This window comes from Sapajus apella, unplaced genomic scaffold (genome assembly GCF_009761245.1).
Source record: "Sapajus apella isolate SASKATOON/1434 unplaced genomic scaffold, GSC_monkey_1.0 scaffold29, whole genome shotgun sequence".
NCBI lineage: Eukaryota > Metazoa > Chordata > Mammalia > Primates > Cebidae > Sapajus > Sapajus apella.
In genome coordinates, this window is record NW_022436969.1 from 19,176,507 (window position 1) to 19,186,322 (window position 9,816).

Consider the following 9,816-nt stretch of genomic DNA (forward strand, 5'->3'; position numbering starts at 1 on the left):
TTTACACTTGGAAGGTGGAGCAGCTGTGGGCCCAGCAGGTGAGTGACCATGGTGTGAGATCCTCCAACTCGCTCCAAAGGGCCCTCCCAGCCTCTGCTCACTGGGTCAAAACCTGCATTTTTAGGTTTTGTTAAGGTATCCTAGAGCCAGGACTGAAATGTGCATTAGCTATCTTCTGCTGAATAACAAATTGCCCCAAAATTTGTAAACTTAATAATGAACACTTATCATCTCACACCATTTCTGTAGGTCAGAAGTTCAGAACTGATTTAGTTGGATGATTCTGGCTCAAAGATCACTCATGAGGTGGCCATCAAAATGTTGGGTCATCTGAGAACTTGACTGGAGCTGGAAATAAACTTATAAGGCACATCACTCATGGGCCTGGCAAAGGGTGACTGGCTGTTGATGGGAGGCCTCAGTTTCCCTCCATGTGGGCTGCTTCCACAGCTGCTTAACTGTCCCCACAGCATGATACTGACTTCTCCCAGGGATTCAGAAAGGAATAAGACAGAAGCCACAATTATTTTATGATCTAGCCTTGGAAATCATATGCTCTTATTGCCACAATATCCTACAGTTTCAAAAGTCAGTCCTATTCATTATGGGAGGGGACTGAACAGGGGCACAAATACCAGGGCATAGGGATCATTGGAGGTTGGCCACCACCTACTGGCCAGCTTCAGACCTCCCACATCAGCCAGAACCTCAGCATCTGCAGGCTGGTTGGCCAGAGCATAGCAAGTCTCATCCCTGGAAAACCTGGCCTACCAGTCAAAGCTCCTCCCATACACCATCCCGTCTGTCCTGCTATACATTTCCATCCTACCACCTTCTGCTGCTGACACTGTTCCAAGTCATTTGTAGCATACCCTAAGGAAACTTTATTCCATTTTAAACAAACTTGATTAACACAGGCTTGATTCATAAGCCTCTTTCCCTAAACTCCATGAAAAATGCCCCCTCTGAAACTTCCTCAGAGCCAAGACATTCTTTCATATCTCGAACATTTAATCAATTTCAACAACCACCCTTATACTCCACTTGAGCTGATGGCCACACCCTGAAGCCTGTCACCTGGAAAAGCCTTACCTCTGAAATCTTAAACACGCCAAATTCTGACTCCAACCTCTTCAACTGCTAGCTTTGTCTTTGCCTTATTCCCTTATTCTTGTTCCTTGTGCTTATGAAAACCTCCAGTCCAATACTGAGTGCTGCACCCTTTCTTATCTTTCCCACAGAACAGCCCAAGCCCCATGACGTATCCCTTTAACCAGTTTTGCTAACACCTTCTCAATGCCCTTGACACTTCTTACTTCTATCATATCTGTTCTACAGATGGCTAATTTCAGAGAAACTCTTACAGGACTTTTAATTGCAGACAAGCTAGGGTAACAAAAACCAATTTACCCTCCTAAGTGTAACAAATAACTGGGAAAAATATATTTTTTAAAATGGTGTGCAAGATACTGGACATCAGGCAATGGAGGATAACAATCTCCAAGAAACAGGAAACAAATTAGGTAACCCTAGAATTGCCCCAGCTTATGGCCTGAGAGAACTTCTAGAACATGGGTATAGAGAGGGGGGAGTCTAGGCGGAGCCACGTGGTTTCTCTTATTTGAGGAAATAAGGCTGAAAGTCAGAAAGGCCAAAGTGGCAAAGGTCTGCAGCACAGAGTATAAGACAAAGAGCTACGTAGAGAAAGAGTTCTAAAGATCCCTGTGTCCCCTTCAAATCTTTAGCTATGTACTGATCATGACAAACTTGTGAGGAAACTGCAAAGAAAAAAAAAACCCCAAAAAGATTAGAAGGAACAATATAGTTCACACAGGGCAGAATAGTTCCTGTTTCCATTGGATAGGGCAACCATGTTTTTGACTCCATAGTGGGGCAAAATTATCTCTAGGCTAAGCACAACTGTGAGCCTGTCTAACAGCAATAACTGAGGTATCAAACTGTTTCCAAGTAACTTAACTGCACCTCAGAACAGAGTTCAAGAACATTTATAAGAATACAAAAATATCCAGCACCCAAGAAAGTAAAATTCACAACGTCTGGCATCCAATCCAAACTTACTAGGCACATAGAGAGTCAAGAAAACATGACATATGATGAGCAGAAAATCAATACATGAAACTGACTCAGAAATAATACAAATGAATTAATAGACAAGCACATTAAAGCAGTTATTTTATAACTGTACTCCATCCAGATTATCAAAAAGAGGAAAGATTTAGCATGTATGGCAAAGACATGGACAATTTTTTTAAAGACCCAAATTGAACTTTGAGAGATGAAGGCTACAAAGCCTGAGACAGAAAAATATACTAAATGGAATAAACAGCAGATTAGACGCCAAAGAAGAAAAAATTAGCAAACTTTAAGACATTGATAAAACAATCTAAAATAAAACACAAAGACAATATTGGCAAAAAATGAAAAGAGCATGAATGAACCATTGGAGTCTCACTAAAGTTGGGGAGAAGGGGCAGAAAAAATAATTGATGAAATAGTGTCCCAAATTTTCAAAACTGGGTGGAAATTATAAATCCACATGTCCAATAAGCTCAAAAAAAAAAAAAAAAAACCTCAAGAAAAAGAAACATGAAGAAAACTACTAAGGTACATCATAATCAAATTGCTTATAACCAACGACAAGGAGAAAATCTTATAAGGATCCAGAGAGGACTCACTGTGTGCAGAGAAAGATAAGAATGACAGCAGACTTCTTTGCAAACACATTGAAAGTGAGAAGATAGTAGAGCAACAATTTAAAGTTCTGAATGAATTTTTTAAATGTCAACCAACAATTCTATACCCAGAAACAATATTTTCCAAAGTAAAAGTAAAATAAAATCTCCAGCATAAAAAAGTTGAAAGAATTCATCCCCCAAACGCCCATGATACAAAAAATAAAGGGAATGATCTCAAATAGAAATCTGCATTTATGCAAAGGAATGAAGAGCACTGGAAAGAGTAATTAAATGGATAAATATAAAATACTTTTTTCTCCCCAACTCCTGGCCCAGCAGGCATCTTCAGGATACACTAAGGCTGAGGAAAAGGGAGGTGGCAAAAGTCATGCTCCCTCTCCTCCAAGTGCCTGGCCAGATGGGAGGGAGTCATAATGTCTGGTAGCTACCATGCTGGGTCAGACTCCACTGAGACAAGCCCCTGCTCCTCACCCTCTTTGGTGACTTTTGCCTCCTTGTCCTTATCCTCTTCCCCATGGCCACAACTGTGGCAGCTTCAGCAGTGGTGCTGCTGTCTGGCAGGGTGGCCCAGGCCACCAGCTTGGACAGCCTTGGGGCCCAGCATGGCCTGTGTTGGTGGTGCCTACTATGTCAGGCAGTGGTGGGATAGGGTGTCCATGGGCCTGTCCCGGCTCAACTGCGTGTGTAGGCCCAGTGCTGGTATAGGAGGCAGCAGATTTAGCCTAGGCAGCAGTAGGAAGCAACCTCTCCTTGCCCCACCCCTCTGCAACAGGTTCATCAACTCATATAAGGGCAACAGCAATGACTTCATGTGCCCCATCTGCTTTGATATGATTGAAGAGGCATTCATGACAAAATGTGGCCACAGCTTTTGCTATAAGTATATTCATCATAGTTTGGATGACAATAATAGATGTACCAGGTGTAACTATATTGTGGACAATACTAATCATCTGTATCTTAATTTATTGGTCAATGAGTTCACTCTCAAACAGAAACAAAGACCTGAAGAAAAAAGGTTCAAATTGGACCACTCAGTGAGTAGGACCAGTGGCCATAAGTGGCAAATATTTCAATATTTGTGGGGAACTGACCAAGGTAACCTTGATCTGACCAATGTCAACCTCATGTTGGAGTTACTAGTGCAGAAGATGAAACAACTGGAAGCAGAATCACACACAGCCCAACTACAGAGTCTTACGGAATTTCTCAAGATTGCAAGAAGAAATAAGAAAGAACAACTGGGACAGTTCCAGGAGCTAAGAGTTTTGGAAGAGGATATTAAAAGAGTGGAAAAAATTAGTGTCTTATACTCTCCTGTCAGTGAGGATAGCACAGTGCCTCATCTTGAAGCTCCTCCTGCATCATGCAGTAGCATTATGGATTCCAGAGAACACAGCCAGCATCCAGGTTTCAGTGGCAGTTGTTAGACAAGAAACAGCCTTGATATAACAGCACCTTAGCATCAAAATGAAAATGGCCCATGGCTCATTTTGAAGACCTGGAGCAGTATTACTTTTGTACCAGGATTTCTCATATCTCTGATGAACTGCAAGCCAATTGGATGAATTTCAGAAATGCTTATCCAAGATTATTCAATATAATTCAGTACAAACTTTAGCTACATTGTCATACCCCAGTGATCTCTCTAATGATTCCAGCATAGTCTCTGGTATTGAATTTGACCAGAATTGTGAGTATTTTGCAATTGCTGAGGCTACAATGAAGATTAAAGTCTATGAATATGGCACAGTCATCCAGGATGCAGCGGATATTCATTACCCTGTGAATGAAATGACCTCAGTTCCAAAATCAGCTGTATCAGTCGGAGTAGTTACCATAAGAACCTGTTAGTTATCAGTGATTATGAAGGCATTGTTATCCTATGGGATGGATTCATGAGACAGAGGTCAAAGGTCTGTAACAGGAGCATGAGAAGAGGTGTTGGAGTGTTTCATTTGATGGATCCTAAACTCCTGGTTTTGGGTTCTGATGATGTAGAAGTGAAGTTATGATCTACCACGGTAGACAACTCAGTGGCAAGCACTGAGGCAAAGGCTGATGTGTGCTGTGTTGAATTTAGCCCCTCTTCCAGACGTCATTTGGCTTTTGACTGTTCAGATCACTGTGTCCACTACTATGATCTTTATGACATTAAGCAGCCAATCGTGGCATTCAAAGGACACAGAAAAGCAGTCTCTTATGCAAAGTTTGTGAGTGGTGAGGAAATTGTCTCTGCCTCAACACACACCCAGCTAACACTGTGGAATGTAGGCAACTATATTGCCTACATTCCCTCAAGGGTCACAGCAATGAAAAAAACTTTGTAGGCCTTGCTTCCCATGGAGATTATATAGCTTGCAGAAGTGAGAACAACTCTCTCAACCTGTACTATAAAGGACTTTCTAAGACTGCTAACTTTTAACTTTGATACAGTCAAAAGTGTTCCAGACAAAGACAGAAAAGAAGATACAGATGAATGTGTTAGTTCCGCGTGCTGGAGGGCACGACCAGAGGGAGAGTTCCATGTGCTGACTGCTGCTAACAGTGAGGGTGCAATTACAGTGCTGGAATTGGTATGAAGGGCTTACTCAAGTAGAGTTGTACTTGATCCTACTGAAATACATCTGCAGCTGACAATGAGAGAAGAAACAGAAAATATCATGTGATGTCTCTCCCCAAAGTCATCATAGGTTTTGGATTTGAATATGTTTTCTTTTTCTCCTTTTCCTCCTTTGTGACCTTTGGGACACCGGGAATAGTGAACGCTCCAGCATCAGGGTACTCTCCACAGACATTGCTACCATTGGTGTGTTTGCGGTTATCTAATTTTTGTGACAGGGAAACACATTCTTTCAAATAAAAATAAATAACAAAAAAGTTATTGAGCCACGAAAATATATATATAATACTTTTTATTATTTATATATTTTAAAAGATAATTTTTACATAAACATAATATAGTATGTAGGTTATAACATAATGCAGGAGTAAAAGATATAACAATGATAGCTGGGAGGGGAAAAATGGAAGTGTTCTGCTCTAAGATTCTTCTCCTATACATGAAGTATAACATCACTAGAAGGTAAGCAGCGATAAGTCTAAGATGTATACATATACCCTAGAGCAACCACTGTAATAACACAGCAAAGAGTTATGGTTACTAAGCCAACAAAAAGATAAAATGGAATCTAAGAGACTCAATTAATGCAAAAGAAGGCAGAAAAAGAGGGAAAAGGCACTAAAGAACAGATGGGACAAATAGAAAACAAATAGCAATACGGTGGATTTAAACTCAACTGTATCAATAACCACATTAAATGTAAATGGGCTAAACACTCCAACTAAAAGTCAGAGATTGTCAGATTGAATAAAAAGAAAGATCCAACTATACGCTACCTACCAGAAATCCACTTTAAACATTAAAAATAACAAATAACAAATAAAGAAACCCATCCAACTGCTTTCTTCAATACACCAAGCTGCTGAGAGCAGCTAGGAAAAAAATAACACAAATGAGCGTATTGTTGCCACTATAAATTCATCTTTCCTTTTTCACTCCTCTTGGCAAATAATCTAAGGCTTCTCCGCACTCAAGCTACCTATGCTATAGCAATGGCTTTATTCTCCACTCCACAGGAAAAATAAGCTGTTCACCCTCATACCTGTTATATTTCCACCTCCATCCTCACCCCATTTTTGCCAAATTCTGAGAAATAGTAATCATTTCCCTCCTTCAGAAGACAAGCCTGAAGAGCAAAAATTGTCTCTGAGCCCCCACGGGGACAGGAGGTGCAGGTTGCTTCCTCTCCCCTGTATGTCTGTCTCTCTGCCTCTGTATTTCACACCCCGTTTACCCAGGCGCTTGATCAGGGAACCTGAGCATTTTCAGACAACCTCCTAGTATCTCATAGATCCACTCTGATCTCTCTAATCCCATGGGCAGGGTGTTCCAAGCCTCACTTATCTGGTCTCTACCTGACTGGCAAACTCTTCTCCTAGTATTCGATCCTGTTCCTCCAATCCACCCTCCAGTCTGCACCCAGACTGATCTTTTAGAAAGCCAAATGTGAGCCTGTCACTCATCCCTGCGTCCCACTCTTGCCTTCCCATTGCCTTTGAGATGAAGCTCTGGCTCTTCAGTCAGCCTCATGTGGCCAGTCACCTCATCCCACTCCAGCCTCCCTGCTCCTAGGGGCCACAGTCCTCCTTCAGGTCCTCCACATCTCAGTTCTTTCTCATCTCAAAACACTGGCATATGCTCTGCCCTCAGCCTTGAAAGCAACTCCACCCTCTCTCCTCCTCCCCGTGCCCATCCTCTGGCTTTAGTGGCATGACTTATCTGGCAAACACAGGGGATGTAAGTTTTTTCAAAATTCTCTTCCAGTCAACTTATATCTGACTCCAGCCCTATATGATGGCAGGCTGGAGGAAAATTAGATTTCCATCTTTCCTGAGGCTTTTACTCTACCCCACCCTCCAAATTTTACAGAATCCCGGGGTCTTATGCCAGGGAGCCCCCAGTGTCCAGTCAGCGTTCCTCAGTCTACCTCTGTCTGTGATTGCCTGGAGACCCCTGTCCAGTCTGTGCGGTCATGGGACCTGCAGGCTCCATTGCTTCCTGGAGCTGCCTGAAAACAGGACACTTGGGAAGGTGGAGCAGCCGGGTGGCCAAAGCTCTGCCCTCTGAGTGCACCACCCAGCCAGTCCCTCTGGGGTCCTGCCACCATATGGGGTTGCAGAGGCAGATGGCTGCATCATTCATTCATTCTTACTCCACAGTCCTGAGACATTGTTTCTCTCGTGCAACTTCTCCCTGTCTCTCCCCCTCCCATTGGGAACACCTGTAACCACCACTTCCGTGTGTTTTCCTCCCACTGGCAAAGGTCCTGGAAGCTCAGACGCAGAAAGCCTCACTTCCTGCTTCCAGGGGGAAAGGGAAGTGATAACATAAAGGAAACCGCAGCTCAAAATGGTATCCTGCCTCATTGCAGAGAGCCTTCCCTGGCCCCGCAGCCTATGCTGATCTGTTAGGACTCTTCTCCCCCTTTCTAACGCTCAGTGTCCCCGTATCCACACCTTCAATGTCTGAGTCATCCACCACACTGAAGCCCTGTAGGGCCCGGAGCCTCACACAGTGCCTGCCACTTTGTGTTTATTAGTACTGGGAGAATAAGCGGACGAAGGCAGGAATCAACAAACAGTAGACTTGCTGGCCCTTTTGTATGCATGGGCAAAACCTGTATACTTGGAGAATCTGTTCTGGGTTTTGACAAACTCTGAAACACCCAGAAAAAAAAAATGCTTGCTCTTTCTTGAGAAACTGCTGTAAAGCCCAGGCTAGAAAGGAAAAAAGAGTCAGATATTGGTCTTGGTCCTGATATAAAAAATTGTGGAAAGCCAAAGGAAATGTACCTGTTTTAAAGGAGGGGAGTTTAAAATGCAGGCAAACAGCAGACAGCATGTCCTTGTCCCTTGTTTTTACTCCAGCTAATGGCATTTAAATGGCTGCGGTGATACAGTGTCTCGACCCGGATGACACACACTTTGTAAAGGGAAGTCTGAAACGTGGGAGCAACCACTGCACGGTCTATTGTGTCCCACATCAGAAAACCAACTCTTACCTCCTGTCCAGCACTCGTGCTTAGGGGAGCAGTGGTGGCTTTAAAACAGGTCCACAAATTCTTTGCTGAACCTCCCTGCAAGAGATGGAGACTAATTTCCATCTTCTTGAATATGGGCTGGACTGATTGGCTCAATCGTAACAAGGAGGACAAAGTGGAATGAAGGTGTACAATACCATGATGACGTCATGAGAAGGCACAGAAGTGAACGCTCCTTTGGAGAAGCCCTACAGATGAGGAACGGAGGGCTCCAACCACAGCTAGCAAGGACTCAACAGTCACAGACTAGGAAATGGATCCTCAGGCCGCAGGCAATCCAGTGACCTGGGCCCCAGCCTACACCTTGACTGCAGCCCCATGAGAAATGCTGCACCAGACCCACCACCCAAACTACACTGACTCCCAGCTCTCGGAACTGTGCAAGATCATTAATATCTGTTATTTTAAGCTGGAAATTTTGGGGATAATTCTGTACTTCTGACTTAGGCTCAAGTTCTGGCAGCCATTAGGAGGTTCCAGAGAGAGGCACTTGCAGCCTAGAAACTTAAAGGTGTAGGTCAAAGTTCCTTATAGTCTGGGTTCTGTAACCTTCTACCCATGGGGTAATTCCCCAAGTGTGGTACACAAGATGATTGTAGATGGTGCAAAGACGAGCGTTTATTTTCGTAATACTTCTGAATTTAGTTTACTCTGTATTGGAAAAGTGCTGGTTTTCCACTTTGGAGGAGTGATGGATTTCTTAGTGTCTAGGGGAATTTGTGCAGGGAAAGGAATGCTCACTAGTAACTGTAATTTAGGCAATGTACCAATTATTAATCTTCAGAATTTATTAGATAATTAAGCTTCTTTGAGATATTAATCAACATTGCCTTAAATATTTATACTTACTTGCAACTAATAAATAAAAAATTATAGATTTAACAAAACAAATTTTCCCAATCAATAAAAACCTAGATTGCAAACTTAACCCACCACTTCTAGGCATTTAATTAAAATCTCAATTCTATCATATTAATTGCCTTCAGTGTTCTAAGACCCTTCAAATGCAAACTGGTCCCATACACACAAAAAAATAGATTACAAAATTGATTAACACCCTCACTCCCAAAGCAGTTACAACAATGTGGATACCAAGACTTTAACCAGTGTCCTTTTTTGATCTTCTCTTTGTATATTCCAACTGTTACATTCCTTACATTGTCCTAAGATTTCAGTAACTATAAGTTCAGTAATTCATATTTTTCACCTTTCTGGAATTTCACAAATTTTACCAAACTCCAAAGTAAGAGAATATTTTCTTGATCCCACTGGGACTTGGCAGGTCTCATATGGGTGAATGGTTAATTTTTAATCAGGACATGGTTATACAGACCAAACTGATTCAAACCTGAGCTTGGTCATCAGGATGAGCTTCTTTTTGTTACCAAGAAGCTGCACCGGTTATGCCCTGGGTCTTCTATGTCCCTGTCTTCCTT

The 9,816-nt window shown here is 42.4% G+C and overlaps 1 pseudogene; it reads left to right on the forward strand.

Moving 5' to 3' along the window:
* Positions 1 to 3,130: 3,130 nt before the first annotated feature.
* On the forward strand, positions 3,131 to 5,397 carry LOC116561315 (annotated as a pseudogene).
* Positions 5,398 to 9,816: the final 4,419 nt, after the last annotated feature.